This window comes from Ambystoma mexicanum, chromosome 1p (assembly GCF_040938575.1).
Source record: "Ambystoma mexicanum isolate Mex_15411 chromosome 1p, UKY_AmexF1_1, whole genome shotgun sequence".
Lineage (NCBI taxonomy): Eukaryota > Metazoa > Chordata > Amphibia > Caudata > Ambystomatidae > Ambystoma > Ambystoma mexicanum.
Window position 1 is genome coordinate 557042383 of NC_090921.1, and position 21365 is coordinate 557063747.

General features: G+C 51.1%; 1 protein-coding gene across 1 annotated transcript in view; it reads right to left on the reverse strand.

The window, feature by feature from the left end:
- The window catches only part of REXO1 (RNA exonuclease 1 homolog), a 1041135-nt gene that overhangs the window by 583771 nt on the left and 435999 nt on the right, over window positions 1-21365 (reverse strand). The gene's annotated exons all lie outside the window — the stretch shown is intronic.

Below are 21365 nucleotides of genomic sequence, written 5' to 3' on the forward strand. Positions count from 1 at the left end.
TGGGCGTGCCCAATAATACAAGTCTACTGGCACAACGTGACTACGAGAATAAATACCTTATTGGAGGGGCCAACTGTAATGCTCTCCCAAAGTATGTTTACTGATTGTCCTGTCGAGAGGGAGGAAGGGGGGGCATAGGAAGAAGATGGAAGCTTTCATACTGTTAGCGAGACAAGGAATAGTCCTTTCCTGGAAATGCCCAAAAGGCCCCTTGCTGTCACAATGGCTACTAGATTTACAAAGATGGGTGGCAGCGGAGAAATGGATAAATGAACTGGGGAGAAATTAAGAAGATAATATGGGGTTGGCATGGAATACCCTCATTATCGATCTGCAAGCCTGCTACGATGACCTGCCACCCTGAGAAACATTTTTTTCTGAAGGACACATGGGACCCCACACTCTGGGTTGGGGTATTAATATAGCAATTAATCACGGAAAAGCAACCAGAGGGTACAATTTAAAGGTAGGTATCAAGGATTTTTTTTTAGACCAGATACATTTGTAAATATATGAGTCAAATCATGATTTAATCTGCACTTACGGCAACAATTTACATAGCAGGAAACAACTTTTTAAGAACACATCTAGATAATAAAATTCATACTATTCAATCGTCCAAACATTCATCCACATGCATCCGTCAACCAACAATCGACTCATACCAAACACCAATGGATATAAAGGAAGCGACCAGTGGTACAACTTTGTGACTGAATAAAAGTAGTTACCAAGAACTACTGAAGACTACCTCTATTGAATGGAACTTGGTGAAGCACCATCTCACAGGACAAGGGAGTCATTGTCCTGGATTTTGTTATAAAGAGTTAGAATAGGTTAGTTTGGACAGTGGACTGATCCCGATTTTGACGCTCAATGATGACTAGCACCTTCATTGTGTTAAATAGGGTACACCCTTAGCGTAGGGAAAGATAGGTGTTCGTTTCTTTCAGTTAATAAAAATACTTTTTCCCCACTTAAAGAGTCAATCAGGTGCAAGTGGATCTAGGTCACCTGCCCTAAGCATCACCCACCTTCTTAGCCCAGCCTATTCCTTCCTGCTCCTAACGCTTAGATACAAGGGCGTCTCTCGTCCGAGCGTCTGTAGTGAAGGGCAGGCAAAAAAAGGGCATCTCCGCTTTGGACCTCTTCAGACCAGGAGGACCCAGGGCCCGACCCCCTGCTCAGACAGCAGGTAACCATGCACCAACATGTGTTTACCCCTTCTGTCGCCACAGACCATCCCACCCCCGCCAGTCCCCCCCCCCCCCGTCATGTTCCCTTGTGCCCCCCCACCCTTCTCACACAGAGGTGTTGCCTGTTTTGCTTAATTTTTCTAACCTGCTCCCCCTCCAGCCTACTTCTGCAGGAGTCTGTCCTGATACATTCTAGTTTCACCATCACCGTCTTGTAGCTGGATTGGATTTTTATGGACTTCACTGATTCACGGTGTGTCACCCATTCTCAACTTGCATAGTTGACTTCCTTTGCATCTTGTACTCCTGGTGGTCCTAAATCATGCTGTTCCCATTTTCATCTTGTATCCTGGCTTGCAACATTATGCGTTACTACTGATGTCTGCAATTGTATTCGCTCTACCCTCTTGCTTCTCCACTCTTTTTGACTGCTTACGCTCTGTTCTCTTCTCCACTCCCTTTACCCATCTCCTCCCCTCACTTTCTTCTATGCACTTACTCCATCAGAATTGTCCCTGTACCTAGTAGGATAGCAACCTCGTCTGTCTCGTCCCCCCTTCCCTTACTTGTTCCACCCCTCCAGCACACTCTGAAATGTCGTCAAGCCTAGTACGATAGATGCTTGTTTTGTTCCTCCCCTCCATTTCTGCACCCCTCTCCCTCACCTTTTGTTTTTCTCCGGGTCTACAAGAAATGTCTTCAGGCCTAGTACAGTACTCGCTGGTCTGTTTCCCTTTCCTTCCCTCCCACTCTCCTCCTCCCTTCCTTATCTAGGTCTTAGCTCCTGCACTGTAGTCAGGCAGAGTATGATAGTTAATTTCACATCCTTACTGTTCATGGCCTGTAAGAATGTCATTGTATTTTCCCTTGTTCTCTCCCTTGCCTGAATCGCTTTCTAACACATTGTGTACAGGCGCTATATAAAAAAAACGATCATATCATACCAGTGAGATGAAAAGTATCACAGAACAAAAGAAAATGAGGGAGTTGAGATGAAAGTCTCATGCACCTTCAAAGTCGAGGAAAAAAATGACAGTGAGTTCAGCTGTAGTGCTGGGAGACTCAGGACGGAGGGAAAGATTTGCAAAAAGGAAAATCTCCCATACAATTATTAACAGAGAGGTCAGGCTATATTAGGTGGGGATGACTGGCAGCTAGGTACACAGTTGGGACCCAATACGTTTAACAAGAGAACCCTACACAGACATTCTGAAACATATATACACTCTAGTATAGAAATACACACAAGCAACACAACGTTCAAATAAGTACTATACAGGAGCTACACCATATATTATAAAAACAGATTTACACAAAACCCTTCCCGACCCCTAAATCTGTTTTCCGGAAAATTACCTGGTGGCAAAATTCCACACATCAAATTGCTAAGGAAAGGTGGGGAAAAGTGCTACCTAGACAATAGGCGAGCAGATATACATTTCGTCAGAGAATCCAAAAAACACATGGAATGAACTGTATTCTCATTACCTGCCACACGTAGTGCATTAGAAAAGTCCTAAATTATAAGTTACTCACCGGAGCGACTAACGTACTCTTAGTCCTTAGTCGCCTTTCCTCCATACTGCATGGGCGTCCCTCGCGAGTGACGGGAGACGGAACCCTGTTCACCAGAAAAAACCTTCTCCCCTTCAAATTTAGATGCGCAAGGGGGGTGTGGTCCTGGGAGCATGTGCTTCCCTGACTCCGCCCTCCAGCGCCACACCTCAGTCCCCATAGACGAGTTGACAATAGATTTAACATTGCCTAGTGACATCAGTTTTATTAGTTGGGGAGGGACGAGGTTGGTGGGGCGTATGGAGGAAAGGGGTCTAAGGACAAAGTATGTTAGTCACTACGGTAAGTAACTTATAATTACTTTTACGTCCCCTCCCCTTTCCTCCAATACTGCATGGGCAATTACAACTGAGTGTAGCCCCAAGGTGGAGAGGAGACCCTCCTTAAGCAAACAGGTTTCTAAGAACCGCCTGTCCGAAAGTCGCGTTTCATCTAGAGCCGGCATCCAAACAGTAGTGCTTGCAGAAAGTCGAAGGGGTGGCCAATGTGGCCACCCTGCTTATGACTTGCCAGGGGTCATGCCGCACGAATGCGAAGGCCGTTGCCTTGGCTCTGACCGCGTGGGTGTGCATGTTGGCCGGCAGTGGCTTGTGCTGTCCCTCGTACGCTTCTTTGATGGCCTTGGAGGCCTGATACCCCGGTGTTGTTCCTCCAAAAGATGACAAAAAGAGCGTCATACTTGCGGTACCCCTTGGTCCTGTCCAGGTAGCATTTCAGGGCACGCCTGACATCAAGGCAGTGCATAACTCTCCGTCCCTCATCTTAGGGGCCCAGCAAAAAAATATGGGCCACAATCTCTTCGTTCAGATGGAATGCGGACGGCACCTTAGTAAGGAATGCCGGGTGCATCGGTAGGACTACCATGTCCTTGTGAAACTTAGTGTATGGCTCTGAGGTGACCAGTGCCTGGATTTCGCTGATTCTGCAAGCTGAGTTGAGGCCGACGAACTAGGCCGTCTTAATGGTGACCAGCGTGATGTCCGCGGACGCCATTGCTTCGAATGGTTTGTGCGCCAGGGCACCCAAGACTAGGTTGAGGTCCTACACAGGGTGTGGCCTCTTGATGGGGGGGTAGAGCCTGGCGAGGCACGTCAAATGTCTTGACAATTAGGTTGGAAGAGGAAAAACTCCTCCTCTGAGTTTCTGTATGCCCCAATGGCTGCCAGATAAGTGCGTCAAGTGTCCACCTGCACACCTGAATGAGCGAGATGCACGTCGTCCAGGGAACATGTCAGAGGGTCCGAGCCCTTCGAGTGTGCCCAGTGAAGGAACCTGGTCCACTTGCTTTTATACTGAGCCCTGGTAGATTTGCTCCTGGCGCCCTGCATGCTCCATAGATAAGCCTGAGAGAGGCTGAGATGTCCTAGCGTGACCTGTTCAGGAACCATGCTAAGAGGGCAAAGTTCTCTCGTGCGGGGTGGATGGCTCTGCCCCCCTGCTGCACCAGAAGATGTGTTGGGACTGTCGGCAGGCGAATGGGAGGCCTCTCCGAGATGCTGAGAAGCTCCGAAAACCATGGCCTGGCTGGCCACCATGGAGCTATTTGAATGATACTAAGGAGGTGGGACTCCTTGATCTTGCACATCACCCCGTGAATCAGGGGAGTGGGCAGAAAGGCGTATGGTGTCATTCCGACCCATCTGATCTGAAAGGCATTGCCCACAGAGCCCGGGCCCTGGCCCTGCTAGGAGGCAAACAGTTGGCATTTCTTGTTACCCCGGGAGGCAGAGGTCCACCTGAGGGTGATCCCATTCGCGAAAGACCTCCTCCAGCACTAGGTTCTTCAACTGCCACTCGTAGTTGTCCGCTCCCAGTCTGCCAAGCCTGTCTGCCTCCAGGTTGGATTCCCCCGGCAGGTAGACCGCCCTGAGGTAGATGATGTTCTCCAGAGCCCACTCCCACATGCTGACTGCCAGCCTGCACAGTGTGGGGGATCTGGTACCTCCCTGCTTGTTGACGTAGAACATGCTGATTGAGTTGTCCGTATAAATGAGGACGACCTTGCCATCGATAACCGGAAGGACGGCCCTGAGTGCCAGCCAGATGGACTTCAATTCCAGCCAATTGATGTGGTACTCCTGCTCCTGCCGGGTGCAGGTGCCATGGACGCAGTGGGTGTCCAGGGTGCCCCCCCCAACCTTCGAGAGAGGAGTCTGTGGTGATGGTGACCTATGGTGTAGGTTGCTGGAAAGGCTTGCCCGTCCGCAGGTTCCAGTCCCTGGACCACCATGATCGGTCCGGGTGAAGCAACAGAGGAACATTGATCATCTCCGACTGAAGGCCCCGTTCCTGGTTCCAGGATGCTGCAAAGTGCAGCTGTATCCTCCTCATCCTGAGTCTTGTGTGGGGGACGGCCAAGAGGACTGCTGCCATGAGACTCACTAGGTGCTGGTACCACCAAGCCGAAGTCACTTCTCTGCCAAGGAAGTGTGCCGTGACCCTCTTGATGGCTGTGATCTTGTCCTCTGAAGGAAAAACTTTCTCGGAGCACGTGTCCCAAACGAGGCCTAAGAAGGTCAGTCTCTGCGTGGGCTGCAGTTGCGACTTCTTGAGGTTGAGTAAAAAAAACAGCTTGTGCAGTGTGTTCATAAGAGCATGGGAAGTATGGTGCACCATCTCTGGCGATGTAGCCCTGACGAGCCAGTCCTTGAGGTACGGGTAGATGTGGTGGCCCTGCGCCCTGAGAAGGGCCGCCACATAGCTCATCAGCCTGGTAAAGACCCTAGAGGCCGAGTTGAGACCAAAATGAAGCCCCTTGTATTGTAAATGGTAGCCCATGATCCTGAATCGGAGAAAGGAACAATGAGGCTGCCAGTTCGGGACGTGTAGGTGTGCGTCAATCAGACCCAGGGAGCACATCAAGTCTCCCTTGCACAATGTCTCCTCTATCAAAGCTGGCATAACCATCTTGAATTTTTGTAGAGGTAGGGAGAGGTTGAGGGTGGAAAGGTCTAGCACAACTCTCATGCTCACCTGGTTCTTTTCCTGAATGGTGAAAATCCTGGAGCAAAAGCCCAAGCCTCGCTGGGAGGCTGGGACTTCCTCCATTGCCTGGCTCTCGCCGAGCGACCGGAACTATGCCAAAAGAGTTGCTGTCCCAACCTGTGGAGGGGAGGAGGAAGGAGGGGCTGGGATAGGGAGGTGGTACCCGGTGGAGACTACAGAGAGGATCCAGGTGTCCGCAAAATTCTAGCGCCAGAAATGTGCATGAAGAGCAAGCCTGCCCCCCACCCCCCACTGGAGACACGTGGACCCGAACAGGTGTGTCATGCCTTCTTTCCCCTCTGAGGCTGCTGAGGTGGAAGGGGACTGGAAAAAGCCCTTATTCCATCCCCCACCCTTTTTTGTTGCTTGCGCCGATGCTGAGACGGCGAGTGGTCAGGCTGCCTGGACATCCGGTCTTGGAAGCCGGGGAACCCTCCGTACGTGCACCCCTTCTCACAGCGCTGCTGTGACTGGGTGTACTGTTTGGGCGTGGTCTTTGTAAGGATGGATAAAGACTTGGCCGTTTGAGAGCTGTTTTTCTTCTTGTCCAGCTCCTCGTCTATTCTGCAGTGGAAGAGGTCACCCCCTTTGAACCGAAGATCTAGAATGCGTTCCTGGACATCCGGGTTGAACTTGTAAGCACAGAGCCAGGCCGTTCTTCTCATGTCTGTGGCAATACAGATGGCATGGCCAGAGATGTCAATGTGGGCCACAGAGGACTCCATGATGTCCTGCGCCACAATCTTGACCTCTGCCAATCCCAGCTTGAATCGTGATTGGCTCTGCGCCGGAAGCTCTGGGAGGAAATCAGCAATTTCCTGTAGAGCCTCTGGTTAACGGCTGCCAGCATGGCATCTGCATTGACTTGACTCAGGTGCAAGGATGCGTTGGAAGACAGCTTCTTCCTGTACCCATCCAGGATCTCCTTGCATAGCAGTGCTGCAGAGGAGGATGACTGCGGCTTGGATTTATCACTATAATTAGTGATGCCGCAACAATCACTGAGGAGTATGGCTGAGGATGGGCCCATAGCAAGAGTGTATCCCCTCCCATCTGCCTGTACTTGACGTCCAGGCATTTATTCACTGGCTGGGCTGAGTGGGGATTGAGCCAACCCTTCTTGGCTAGGGCAACTATGTCCTTCTGCATCGGGATCCCCGTTCTGGCAATGGGATGTAGCGTGAGGACTTCTGCGAGGACCTCCTCTGCTGGTTGCTCGACCTCGGGTTGAGGAAGGCCCAAGTACTCCGTCAGTCCTGCCCGACGTCCGTGGAAGGCCTTGGCTGAAGATGACTTGTCGGGGTACTCCTCCTCCTTATCGGTATCCACCTGCGGGTCCGGCACCGGAGGGTTGGCAGGGGGTTACTAGGAGCTGCGGGCTGAGGTGAAGGGACCGGAGCCGGAGGCTGGTGCGGAACCGCCTGCCCAATTGGTTGGTGGGCAGTAGTGGGCTGCTGAGGCTGAACAGGGACTGGAGGGGCCTGTACTGGAGGCTGCGGCGCCAGAGCCATTGGGTGGAGCAAGTCCCTGATGGCATCCCTGAAGATGACCCCCATCTGTGGAGACTTCATGAGCCAGAGGAACTTATCAAAGAACCTGTCCTCGCAAGCTGGACTGGTGGTAGGGGGTACCGATGGGGTAGAGGGCATCTGCTGGAGCCGTTGCGTGCCCTGCCCGTATGGACGCATCGGAAAACTGACTTGCGTAAAGGAAGGGTAAGCTGTGGCCACATATCTGGTTGACACCAGTCCCACCTCAACACACAGTCCTCCACCTGCCTTCCTTGTAGGGGCGTCGGCCGGATGTCTGGTTTTTTTGGCGTGACAGTCATTTTGTCGAGCTGCCTTCCACGTGCTGGCGTCGTGTTGCCCGGCTCACTGGGCCCCACCTCGTCCAGGAAACTGGAGTGTGGATCATGGGACCTACCCTGTTCCTCGGGCCGAGGCCCGGTAGGCGTTTTGCCCTCGGCGAATCTGCTGGTAGAAATGCGTAAAGGCGCCCCCTCGGACATGATGCCGATACTAGGGTGTAGCCCCTCGGGCGAAGACCCGGTAAAAGAACCTTCCGGTCCCTCAGCACTGTCACTGGGAGGATCTACTGACCCCCTCGGCCTGTTGGCCGGTAGCTGATTCAGCCTCAGTACTTGTGCTGTTACCAGGACCAAGGCGGTCCTCCCGTGCGGGCGAGTCCTTTGGAAGGAGTCACCCTTGCGGGGTGCACTGGAAAAGAGCAGCCCTACCTTGGGCTTAGAGTGATGGCAGAGGAAGTCCTTTAGGTCCTCTGAAGGCGATCTGTGGCAGAGCTCCCTCCACCTGGCCAGTCTGTTCTTCAGAGACCTCAAGGAAATCGCGTTGCACGCGTTACAAGCTTGCCAGCCGTGGTCAGAGCCAAGGCACCGTAGGCAGAGGGCGTGGGGGGCTTTAGTCGGGAAGAGCCCGTCGCAAGATGGACACCTGCTGAACCCTGAACGAGTCGACATGCGCCGGGGAGGGGCGTGACGCCTGAAGACCGAGGGCCTGAATGATAAAAAGACAAAAAAGATGAATAGAAGAAGTATCCGTGCATGGAATTACATGGCCATAGCCAAACCCAGTAACGCTGGTGAATTCGGCCCGTTCCGGTCAACACGGAAAAGGGGACTGAGGTGTGGCGCTGGAGTGCGGAGTCAGGGCAGCGCATGCTCCCAGGGCCGCACCCCTGCGCGCCTCTAAATTTAAAGGGGAACAAGTATTTTTCTGGCGAGGGACACCCATGCAGTATGGAGGAAAAGGGGCAGGACGTAAGAGTACAAAGAATTACTGAAACACATCACAATGACAATGGAGGAAAAAGGGTTCAAAAGATAGTGAGTACAGGCTTACGCACCCCTAGGACAATATAGGCATTAATACCCTCTGTCAACCATTTTGAAAACAAGTCAAAATAAAATGCTTCTCACCGTAGTGAATATGGTATTATTAGTCCATAGACCTAATTACCCCATACTTGTGAAGTTTCCTGCTTGCAGGGACGGGACCAGAGCAATTTTGTGCACACTAAAAAAAAGCCCTCAAATTTGATTGGTCACATATGGGATACATTACTCACCATAATCGTATTGCTGATGCTTGTAGCTGCTTAGATTCACATGATGTGCATAGGCCGACATCTAGTGGAAGCTGCGGAGTATTACAGTTTGTTTTTCGAAATTCGAAAATGGGCGTCGACCTAGGGCGTGCCAGTAATACTATCCCTAGTGTGATGTCCACTGTACCCAGGATCCCTCACGCGTGTAAGACCCTCAGATTGTATTTTTTCTGACATGAGGTAGCATGAGGAGTAGCGGGAGTACTGAGTATCTAAGCAGATAAGATAGATAAGACTACAAGCATCTATGCGCCTTCTCTCAGAGGGGAGGCAGGGTGGGTCGCATGTGAATCTAAGCAGATACAGGCATCAGAAATACGATTACAGTGAGTAATGTATCCCTTCTGAGGCTTGTGGAATCTGCTTAGATCACATGCTGTGCATAGATTAGCGAGCAGTACCTGAAAAGGGAGGTGAGATGTGAGAAGGGTCATGAGCAAATAAATGTCTTAGAACGCTTGTCCCACTTGTGTATCTGTCTTGGAGTGAGTGTCAATGCAGTAGTGCTGAGTAAAAGTTTGAATAGAGCTCCAAGTAGCTGCTTTGCAAATGGTGTCAAGGGGTACATTTGCAATGAAAGCCAGAGTGGCCCCAATGCCTCTTGTAGAGTGGGCCCTAAGCAGGAAAGGCAGAGTCTTCAGAAAGTGAGTAACACAGCTGGATACAGTTAATAATCCACTTAGAGATGTCACCTTTAGAGACACGATCCCCCTCTCTGCCTGTAGCTACGGAGACAAACAGCTGATCTATTTTCCTTAGCGGTCTGGTCTTGTTTACATAGTAGAGGACCAATAGTGGAAGGAGTGCAATCAACTGGGTTGATTTGTTTATTCTGGCACCAGATAACGAATCTCTTCCACTTGTCAAAGTAACAGTGCCTTGTGTTTGGTTTCCTAGATTCCTTTAGGATGTCCATACACCTCTGTGGTAAATTGAGATGTCCGAACTTAATGACCTCAGGAGCCATGCTGCCAGGTTCATCGAGTTGGGTTGAGGATGCACTGTTTGGCCTTGGTGCTGGGACAGTAGGTTGTACCAGCCCGGAAGTTTGATGGGTTCACACACCGCCAATCTGCGTAAGTGTGGGAACCACGGTTGTCTTGCCCACATGGGAGCAACTAGGACGAGCGTCATCAATTCTCTGTTCATCTTGTTGACCACCTTCCTGATTAGAGGAGTTGGTGGAATAGCGTACGCAAACATCCCTGACCAGTTCATCCACAGGGCGTTCCCCTGGGAGTCTGGTTGGGGGAACCTGGATGCAAATCCTGGGCATTGTCTGTTTTCGCTTGTGGCAAATAGCTCTATAGTGGGGAAACCCCACTGAGAGAAGGTATCTGCTACGACTTCTCTGTGTAGACACCATTCGTGTTCCTCTGGGAGGGGGTCTCTGCTCAGAGCATCCGCTAGGGAATTGAGATCCCCCGGAACATGTTGCGATGACAGGAAGATGTTCCGTCTGAGTGCCCATATCCAGATTTTCTGGGAAAGCTTGGACAGATTTGGCGACCGAGTCCCTCCTTGCTTGTTCAGGTAGAACATGGCTGTAGTGCTGTCCGTCCAGATTTGCACTGACAGATTTAACAGGTAGGGCTTGAACGCTTGAAGTGCTCTGAATACTGCCAGAAGCTCTAACAGGTTGATGTGATTCTTGGCCACTAAGTGCGACCAGAGACCCTGAGCTGTGTGGTGGAGATGGTGAGCTCCCCACCAAGTCAGGCATGCATCGGTTGTGACTACCGCCTTTATCTCGGGATCGTAAAAGGGTTTCCCCCTTGGACAGATTCTCTCTTGTCCACCAGTGAAGGCTTTGTACAAGTGTTGGCGAAACGACCACTAGCTCGTCCCACTGACCACTTGCCTGAGACCACTGTTTCGCCAACCATTCCTGCATGGGCCGCAGGCGCGCGTGGGGGACCAGGTAAATACATGACACCATCATGCCCAGCAAACGCATTGCTTTGCGTACCGTTATCTGGCGACCGGACTGATATTGCGGAATTTGCAGCAGTATATTCCGAATTCTTTCCTCGGAAGGAAATGTCAACCCCTCTTGAGTGTCTAGGATAGCTCTTAGGAACTGTTTGGATGTGCTTGGCACCAGACTTTACTTTTTCTTGTTTATTGAGAAGCCCAATTCGAAGAGGAGGTCGATAGTCCTTTGAATGTTTGCTCTGCAAATTACTGCGGTCTCCCCGTGATGAGCCAGTCGTCCAGGTAAGGGTACACCGGGATTGGCTCCCTGCGTAGGTGTGCTGCCGCCACCGCCAGTACCTTGGTGAATACCCTTGGAGCCGAAGCTATCCCAAAGGGCAGTACCTTGAACTGGTAGTGCCGACTGTCCACCTTGAAGCGCAAGTACTTTCTGCGCGCTGGGAACATGGAAATCTGAAAATAGGCATCTTTCATGTCCAATGTTGCCATGTAATCCCCCTTTTTTAGGAGGGGGATTACCTCTTGGAGAGTAGTCATGCAAAACTTTTGGGGCTTGACATACTTGTTTGCAGGCCGTAAGTCCAATACTGGGCTCATTGTCAAATCATTTTTTAGCACAAGGAAGTAAGTTGAATAAATACCCTTGTTTACCTGGTGTCCGGGACGAGCTCTATCGCGTCCTTTGCTAGCAGATTGACGATCTCCTCGAGGAGGATCTTCTGGTGGTCCAAGGAATGTATTTTTTGTCTTGGAGGATGGTTTCTGGGACGCTCTAACAGTTCTATGCAGTACCCTGCGGATACTGTGGACAGCACCCATCTGTCTGATGTGATCCCTTCCCAAGCTTGGGTGAAGTTGGAAATGCGTCCCCCTACTGGGGTTGCGTGAGAAGGGACCCTGAACGGAGCGTCACTGTTTTGGTGGAGGCGTGCCACCTCCTCTACTGTGGCTGCCTCTACCTTTTCCGCGTCCTCTTTTATTACCCCTGCCGTAACCCTGGGTAGGCTGCTGGTTATTATTGCTCCACGGTGTACCCTGCCCCTGGGAATAGTTAGATCCTCTCTGGGAATTTTGGCCGCGTGGGCGACGAAAATTGCCATTCCCTCTCTGATTCGGGTCTTTATTGGTTAGTTGGCCTAGGGATTTGAGTGTTCATACTAGTCCTTGGCATTTTTCAGCGCGTCCTCTACCGCCTTACCAAACAGATCCGGCTCCACCGGTTTATCTAACAATGATGCTTGGGTTTCAGCTTTGAATCCAGACTGCCGTAACCAAGCGTGTCTCTTGATAACAGTTCCTTCTGCTATCAATCTGCCAGCGTTATCTGCGGCATCAAAGGTTGCCTTTAAAATGCAACCGGACACAGCTCTTCCCTCTGCCGAGACTCGTGCCAACTGGCTCTTTAAGGGTTCTGGGGCGGAGTCTATGAGTGCCGCGACTTCTTCCCACTGATGGCAGTTGTAGCTGGCCAACAGGGTGGTGGAGCTGGCAATCCTTGCCTGGTAGGCGGAAGTGGAGGCTACTTTCCTGGCCAAACCATACAGTTTCTTGCTCTCCTTGTCGGGAGGAGCTTCGGACGATGACAAGGGTGTTGCAGCCCTCTTACGGGTGTTTGTAAAAACCCGGGAGTCCGGCTTATATGCAGTGGGTCTGATTGGGCTGCCCTGAAAAGTTTCTCAATCCTGGGGTTCACTGCTCTGGTGAGGTTAGGATTTACGAGTGAAGGGTCTATTCTCCTCTGAATAGACTTCAGGATAGGGATGGCCTGAGCAACAGGCCTCCTTTCTCCCACTAACTCTTCGGCGAAGTCCCTCTCCTCTTGAGCACGCTGGGTGTCAATGTGGAAATGTTCAGCTGCTCGAGACAGAACTTCATTCAGGAGAGGTTGGTTGTCGACAGGGGAATCTACTCTGTAGGTTTCCGGGTCGTCCTCATCCTCTTCTTGGTCCTCATCATCCCCGTAGTAGCCTGTACCAGTTTGTTCTTCCAACATGCCCAAATCTGGATCCTCACAAAAGGATGTCTCTCCTTGATACTGAGAGTAGGGCTGTACATAGAAGGGGTCCGAAGACCGTGTTGGTGTTTCAAACTGGGACTTTTTACTTGGAGGTATAGGATCCTGAGAGCCTGAGGGTGCTGACCCGTCGGGAGTATAAGAGAGAAAGTGTTCAGGGTTTTTTGCGTAAAAATCTGCCAATGATGACATCCTTGACATGACTGTCTATGTAATCACTAGACCATTCTCTAGAACTGGGGATGATTCTTTCTGGAAGTTTCTCTGACTTATCCAGACTAGACTTGGTGGTCTGAGTAGGGGGTCTTTGTGATAGCAGAAGACTTGGACTTGTCTGTCTGTTTATGAGGAGTGGAGTGTTTTAAAGGTGTGGAAGTAGGCAGAGGCTGCTTCCTTTGTTGTTTTTCCCCCTCCCCGTGAGTGGAAGAGTGTTTTCCCTGTTTTTTCGCCCCTTCGGAGCCTTTCGACACCTGGCGTCGAGGTTCGGGGGTAGTGTCCCCATCCTTCGAGTGTGGAGGTAGGGGTTCGGGAACCGCCGGAACGCAGTCTGCGGGCGCCGACTCCTGGAGTGCGGTCTGGGGATGGAAGTTGTCTTCGTCCTCCGACGATCAAAGTTCCGTTACCTTGGGGAGCGAGTCACACTTGGCAACAGTGGGTGATTGTCTGGAGTCATGCGGCGATCTTGATCGAGAACGGCCAGAGGACGCCGATTCGGACCTTTCTCTATGTGCCTCCTTCCGAGAACTCGACGTGCGCGTCGAGTCCCGGTTGGACTTCATGTGTTTTGTGGAAGTGCTGTGGGAAGCGCTTGTGTCGCCGGGGGTCTTTCCCATAGCCGCCCTGCCGGACGACCTTCCGAGGTCGGGGACTTGCGCTCGGCTGTCTTTCGACGCCATAATGCCCTCGCCGTCCGAAAGCATGGCGTCGCTGCCATCGTTGAAGGTGCCCTCCGCTGCCATGGCCTCTTGACGCCTGGCGTGGTGGGCCCAACGATTGATCTTAAGTGTCTTGGGTTTAAACCTACTACACGCTCTGCAGTTCGCCTCGGGGTGGTCCCTCGGCAAGCAGAGATTGCACGTGGCGTGCCTGTCGACCCAAGGGTACTTGCGGTTGCACTTGGGGCAGAATTGGAAAGGGGTACCCTCCATACGCACCTTGTGGCAGCAGGCTTGTAAGTGTAGGAATATATAAGAATGTACCTATATACCAAAAGAGTGTAGAGTATGTCCACCCCCCACTCTCCCTACTTGCAGGGCCGAAGCCAGCGGCCTTCCAAGGCCCGGGCCGAGGCCAGAGGACTTCAGGGCCCAAATCCGTCGTGCAGCTGTCGACGGTCGAATTCTTCTCCGGGCCGGCGTCGAGTGTGGAAGTTCGGTGACTCGACGTTGGGGTGGAGAAATTGGTAAATTTAACAATATTTAGCAAAAGTATGGCTAAGGCCAGGGAACTCCGCGAAATGCTTACGACCAGTATGGCGGAAAAAAACAATCTGAGGGTCCCAGACGCGTGAGGGATCATGGGTACAGTGGACGTCACACTAGGGATAGTATTACTGGCACGCCCTGTCTCGACGTCCTTTTTCGAGTTTCGAAAAACAAAGTAATACTCCGCAGCTTCCACTAGATGTCGGCCTATGCACAGCATGTGATCTAAGCAGATTCCACAAGCCTCAGAGAGATTATATATCACAATGCATTACTTACCGTAAAAGCATTTCTGATGGTTGTATCTGCTTAGATTCACATGCTGTGTATAGTCCGACATCCAGTGGTCACTGCGGAGTATTGCATTTTGTTTGTTTTTCGTAGTCGAAAAGGGGGCGTCGACAAGGTGCGACTGTAACACTATCCCTATAATGACGTGCAGTGTACCCACAATCCCTCAGGCGTCGAGGTCCCTCTGTTTGTATTTTTTCTGCCCTGAGGGAGCCTTATAGACGTGAGTGAGTACAGAAAAGAGATCAAAAGATGTCCATGTTCCTTCCATCCGAGCGGGGAGGAAGGGGGGGCCGCATGTGAATCTAAGCAGATACAACCATCAGGAGATCAAGGTACTTCTTACCTGGTAACGTTCTTTCGACGGGATATTCCTCCGATGTATTCCTTTTCTTTGATAATACGTTTCCAGCATGCTGGCCTCAGAAATTTTTATTCTGTAGAGGGCGCTGCGCGTCGACGTCCGCCGAGTCGATGTCCCTCGACGGCCACCGTATCGGCGCCGACGTCACCATGCCCATAAATAGCCACGCGCTGCGTCCGTTGCTCAGTTCTGTAGCATAAGAAAAGTCATGCCTGAATTGGTTAGTGACCTTGAAGGAGCATAAGCTGCAACCACAAGGGAAGTTATCACTGCAGGGATGGTTGGGAAGTGCGATAAGGAATACGTTGGAGGAACATCCCGTCGAAAGAACGTTACCAGGTAAGAAGTAACTTGTTCTTCAAAGGGATTGTGTCCTCCGACGTATTCCTTATCCTTGATAGACTCCCATAGCAGTGGCATGTAATTGGAGGTGGGAGTGATAGTGATATGTATCCCTTTAGGGATGGACCGAATGTAATACAGCCTTGCCAAATCTGGTCTCTTGAGCAGTGGAGGAATCCAGATTGTAACATTTTGTGAATGTATGTGCGGACGACCATGTGGCAGCCGCACATATGTCCCGGAACGGTACCCCTCTTTGGAGAGCCGAAGAGGCTGCGATACCCCTGGTTGAATGAGCCCTGAGATTTTGGGGTGGCTCTTTCCCTGCTAGTCTATAACATTCCAGGATGGCCAAAATAATCCACCTGGAGATGGTTTGTTTTGTTATGGGTAGTCCCAACTTGTGACCTGAGTATCCTACAAACAGTTGGTCTGCTTGCCTGATCCTAGCCATTTTGCTGATGTAAAAGCTGAGAGCTCGCCAAGGGTCCAGCCTATGTAGCCTTTCCTCCTCTTTCCCCGGATGGGGAGGAGGGTAGAATGAAGGCAAGGTAATTTTCTGAGTAATATGAAATTCAGAAAGCACCTTTGGGAGGAAATTAGGCTTCACCTGTAGGACAACCTTGTCCTTGTGGAAGATTGTATGTGGGGGTTTACAGGAGAGAGTTTCCAGCTCACTCACCCTCCTAGCAGATGTTAGTGCTACCAATAGAACAGTTTTAAGCGTGAGAAATCTCAGGGTGCAAGAGTGAAGTGGTTCGAATGGAGTGCCCATTAAGAAATTTAAGACTAAATTTAAGTCCCATAAGGGAACCTGGAATGGTTTTGGAGGGTAAACATTAGTTAGTCCCTTGAGAAATTGTACCACTAGAGGAATTTTGAAATACGATGGTTCCTCCGCAGTGCGCTTGAAGATAGAGAGCGCTGCCAGATCGCCTTTTACAGTGCCCACTTGAAGGCCTAAGTTTGCCAAGTAGAGTAGAAACGATAACACCATTGGTGTACCACATGAAAAAGGGTCGATATTCTGTTCCCTACACCAGCTGCAAAATTTGTTCCAACGGCAGCGGTATAAAGACTTTGTTGCTGGTCTTCTGACCGAAAGCAACACCTCCATGACGTCATCAGGGAGATCCCAATCCTTGTACCTCAACCTTTCAGAAGCCAAGCGTGAAGGTTGAGGGTTCTGGTGTCTGGATTGAGAACCTGACCTCCCTTCTGCGAGAGAAGATTCTCTTTGAGTGGAAGACGGATTGGAGGACAGATGGACATATCTAGAAGGTCCGGGTACCACGTTCTCCTGGCCCAATCCGGGGCAATTAGGATCATGGTTTTCCAGAATCTTGTCAACCTCCTGATCATTTGAGGAATAACAGGGTCTTGTGGGAACGCGTAAAGGAGTGGAAACTCCTAGTCCACTACGAACGCATCTCCTAGAGCTCCTCTCGGGGGAAATTCCCATGAACAGAACAGATCGCATTTTCTGTTGGTGCTTGTGGCGGACAGATCCACCTGAGGGGTTCCCCAAAGGACGAAGATCTCTTGAAGGACTTCCTAAGCTAGCTCCCACTCGTGGGAGACTGTGCTCTGCCTGCTCAGAGCGTCCGCTGTCAAGTTCTTCTCTCCGGCTAGGTGGACTGCCGATAGAGAGATTCCTTCCCGAATCGCCCAAAACCAGAGCTGCATTGCCTCTCTGCCCAGTGGCAGTGATCCTACGCCTCTTGTTTTGTTGAGGTAGTGCATGGCCACCGTGTTGTCCGTCATTATCAGGACATTTCTCCCCTGTACTGATGGCAGGAAAGCTTTCAGCGCTAGTCTGATCGCTCTCAGCTCTAATAGGTTGATGTGTAGTCTGGACTCTGATGGAGACCAACGACCGCTGATGGTCAAATCGTTGGCATGGGCTCCCCACCCCGTGAGTGAGGCGTCTGTGACTACTGTTATCTCCGGCCATGGTTGCCAAAACAGTTCTCCTTTCAAGATGTTCTCTGGATAGGCCCACCATTGAAGGTCGTGGGCTACCTTGTCCGGAATCCGGAGGAGATCTGTCATTCTCCCTTAGAATTGTGACCACTGACTTCTCATTGCCCACTGAAGAGATCTCATTCTCAGGCGAGCCTCTGGCACAAGGAAGATGCAGGATGCCATGAGGCCTAGCAACCTCAAAAAGTCGAAGGCTGGGAGACGATGGGCATTTTGAAACTTGGTGATCATCTGTAGAATATCTTGAGCCCTCACCTCTGGTGGCGAGGCTTTTCCCAGGGAAGTGTCCAGGACCGCTCCAATGACCTGGAATCTCTGTGATGGTATCATCTGTGACTTCTTTAAATTGAGGGAGAAGCCCAGTCTGTGAAGGAAGAGGCAGACATAATCTAGCTGGGCCTGGGCCTATTCTGAAGATCCGGCCCTGATCAGCCAATCGTCCAGGTAGGGGTAGACGTGGATCCCTTCCCTCCTTAGACTCGCCGCCACTACCGACATCAGCTTGGTGAAGACCCTCGGGCGGAGGTCAGCCCAAATGGCTCGAAATTGATAATGAGAGTCGCCAATTGCGAACCTGAGGTATTTCCTGTGTTTGAGATGGATTGGCACCTGGAAATAAGCATCCCGAAGGTCCAGAGATACCAGCCAATCCTGGAGCTGGAGGGCCTGAAGAATCTGAGAGAGAGTTACCATCTTGAACTTGTCCTTCCTGAGGAACTTGTTCAATTCTCGTAAGTCCAGGATGGGTCTCAGTCCTCCGCCTTTCTTTGGTATGAGTAAATCGGGGGAGTACCAGCCCCTGTTCCTGTCCGCTACAGGTACCGGTTCTATGGCACCTTTCTCTAGCAGGTCTATAATTTCCTGCAAGAGGAGCGGATCTGGAACTTTTAGAGAGTTGTTCCCCGGTGGATGACTCTGAGGGATGTTTAGAAAGAGTAGGCAGTAACCTTGGGCAACTGTCTCCAATGCCCAAGCATCTGACGTTATAGCCTGCCATTCCGTCAGATGGTGAGTTAACCTGCCCCCTACAGGTGTATTGTGTGGGAAGGCCTCAGAGTGGTTTGAGGGCGGCTGATGCAGATGCCGAGGGTAAAGAGGCACCTGCTGCTGTTGCGGTCTTAGTACTTTTGACCCGTCCACCTCGGGTGGATCTCCTTTGGCCTCTTTGAGCCGGCTGTCCTCTGCCTTTCCCGAATGCGGAATAATAGCGAAAGGACTTTCCTCTCCCAGAGGTTCCTGAGGGGCGAAAAGGAGTTTGGCGGCTAGCAGCTCCTAAGGATTTTGCAGCTGCTTTAGAAGTCTGCAACTTTTCCAGACTGTCATCAGCCTTTTTCCCGAATAATGAAGAGCCGACAAAGGGCATATTCAAAAGTCTGGCCTGTACATCAGGGGCAAAGCCCGACTTTCGCAACCACGCATGCCTCCGGATTGTTGTACTTGCCGCCATGGCCCTGCTGGTACTGTCAGCGGAATCAATGCCAGTTTGAAGTGATTCGCACATGGCATCTTTAATAATGTTAAGGAAGGCTTCCTTTTCCTCTCCTTCGGGTATGCAGTCAGCCACTGATGAAGCACACTCCCATAGTGTGTGACTGAACCTGGCGAGCGTACAGGTGGCGTAGATGGACTTCAACGCCATACTACAGGCAGAGAAGACTTTCTTTGCCATAAAGTCGTACCTCTTGTCATCTCTATCATGTGGGACAGTAGGGTAAGCGGTCCTACTGCTAGATGAAGTTGCTGCTTGAACCACCAGGCTCTCTGGGGTCGGGTGTTTTGACAGGTATTCAGGGTCAGCAGCCTCTACCCTATACTTGGTTGACAATCCATTGACTGCAGGGATAACTTCGGGAGTTTCCCAATTAGATGCAATTTTTCTTTGTAAAGCTGCATGGAAGGGGACCACCGGGTCCTCCTGTGGGCCCTTGTCCAACATATCTGTTAGGTCATCCTGTTGGAAAACAGGTGAAGGTGCAGACCAACCCATAAGGGATACATTACTCATCGTAATCGTATTTCTGATGCTTTTATCTGCTTAGATTCACATGCTGTGCATAGGCCGACATCTAGTGGAAGCTGCAGAGTACTACAGTTTGTTTTTAGAAACTCGACTCCTGTAGTTCCTTCAGCCTTCTTTCCTCAGAGGTCAAATCCTCTGCAGTAGGCAGTGTGGTCCTCTGTAATCCAAATATTTCCTGGTCAGAATCTTCCCCTTCTTCATAAATTGAAGAAAGTCCAGGGTATTCTGACCTCTGAAATGGAGTAACCCATTTCTAAGGCAGAAGGAGCCAAACTCGTTATTGGACGAGAAAACGTCAATGTTGTCGACGCCGATGTAACAGGCTTCGAAGGCGCCGAAAACGGCATAGAAAAAACTGGAAGGGGTCTCGAAGAACTTGAGAGGATCGGGATCCTACTCGAGGGCATCGACGACGGTCTCGGCGTCGTGCCGGAGGGCCCTTGAAATCACCATTGGCTGTGGGGTGGCCCTGGTCCTCTCTTTCATCAGCGTCGACGATGGCGTCGAGTCGATCGACCGATGCGTCGAGGAACCCTTCGACAACGGCGTTGATGGCGCCGATCCATGCGGCGAAGGAATCCTCGACGACGGCGAAGGAATCCTCGACGACGGCGAAGGAATCCTCGACGACGGCGAAGGAATCCTCGACGACGGCGAAGGAATCCTCGACGACGGCGAAGGAATCCTCGACGACGGCGAAGGAATCCTCGACGACGGCGAAGGAATCCTCGACGACGGCGAAGGAATCCTCGACGACGGCGAAGGAATCCTCGACGACGGCGAAGGAATCCTCGACGACGGCGGCGGCAAAGACGGTGCCTTCTTACCCAATGGCTCATGGCGCTCTCGGGTGGAATGTTTCGCCGGGTGCTGCGACTCGCGGCGTTTTGATTTTTTGGGTTTTTCACCCGGGGTATCACCCTCAGCTGTCTTCGAGGGGGTCGAGGCCGCGTTCTCGAAGACGCTTAACATTTTCTTTCTGAATTCCTCCCACTCAGCTTCAGAACTGTGTTTGGTGGGACAGGAGACTCTTTCTGGGGACACAGATGACGAGGAATGGGACCTTAGACTTCTCTTTTTTGAGTGTCTTGATCTCGACGAATGGTGGGAGCTGCTTCAAGATCTAGAATGGGAATGTTTGACGGCGAGGAGACTAATGCCTCGACTCAGCCGACGAAACTTTCGAGGAGGTTTTGGCCGATTTACCTCTCTCTAGCTTCCCCTTGCGCTCCTTCAAGGCTTTCGCCGTCATGGACATGCAGTCCTCACACTCCGAACAATGGTGCTCGGATCCCAAGCACCATAAGCAGACCCTTTGTGGATCCGTTATTGACATTTTTTTAGCGCAGTCTCGACATTTCTTGAAGCCGGATCGCGGCGTCGTCGGTTCTGATGAAGAAGCCATCGAGAACGATAAGGAATATTCGAGTAGAAATAGATAGATAACCTGACTGAACTGAGCAACGACGTTCCGAGGCCCCACAAAGCGGGGAAAAACGGAACTGAGCAACGGACGCAGCGCGTGGCTATTTATGGGCATGGGGACGTCGGCGCCGATACGATGGCCGTCGAGGGACATCGACTCGAGGGACATCGACTCGAAGGACATCGACTCGAGGGACATCGACTCGAGGGACATCGACTCGGCGGACGTCGACGCGCAGCGCCCTCTACAGAAAAAATTTCCGAGGCCATCAAGCTGGAAACGTATTATCAAACATAAGGAATACGTCGGAGGACACAATCCCTTCAAAATGCTTTTACGGTAAGTAATGCATTGTCTTCTGATGTTTGTTAATCTGCTTAGAATCACATGCTGTGTATAGACTAGCGAGCAATACCCGGAATTAGAGGTGGGTTGTGAGAAGGAACAGTAGAGAAAAGGTGTCTTAATACTGCTTGTCCCATCTGTGAGTCAGATCTAGAGTGGGCATCTAGACAGCAGTGTTTTGTAAAAGTGTGTACAGAACTCCAGGTTACCGCTTTGCAAATGGACTCAAGAGGGACATTTGCAATGAATGCTATGGAAGCCCCAGTGCCCAGAGTAGATTGCACCATAGGCTTGAAGGGCAGTTCTCTCTTAGCAAGAGTGCAACAGAGGGGGATTCAT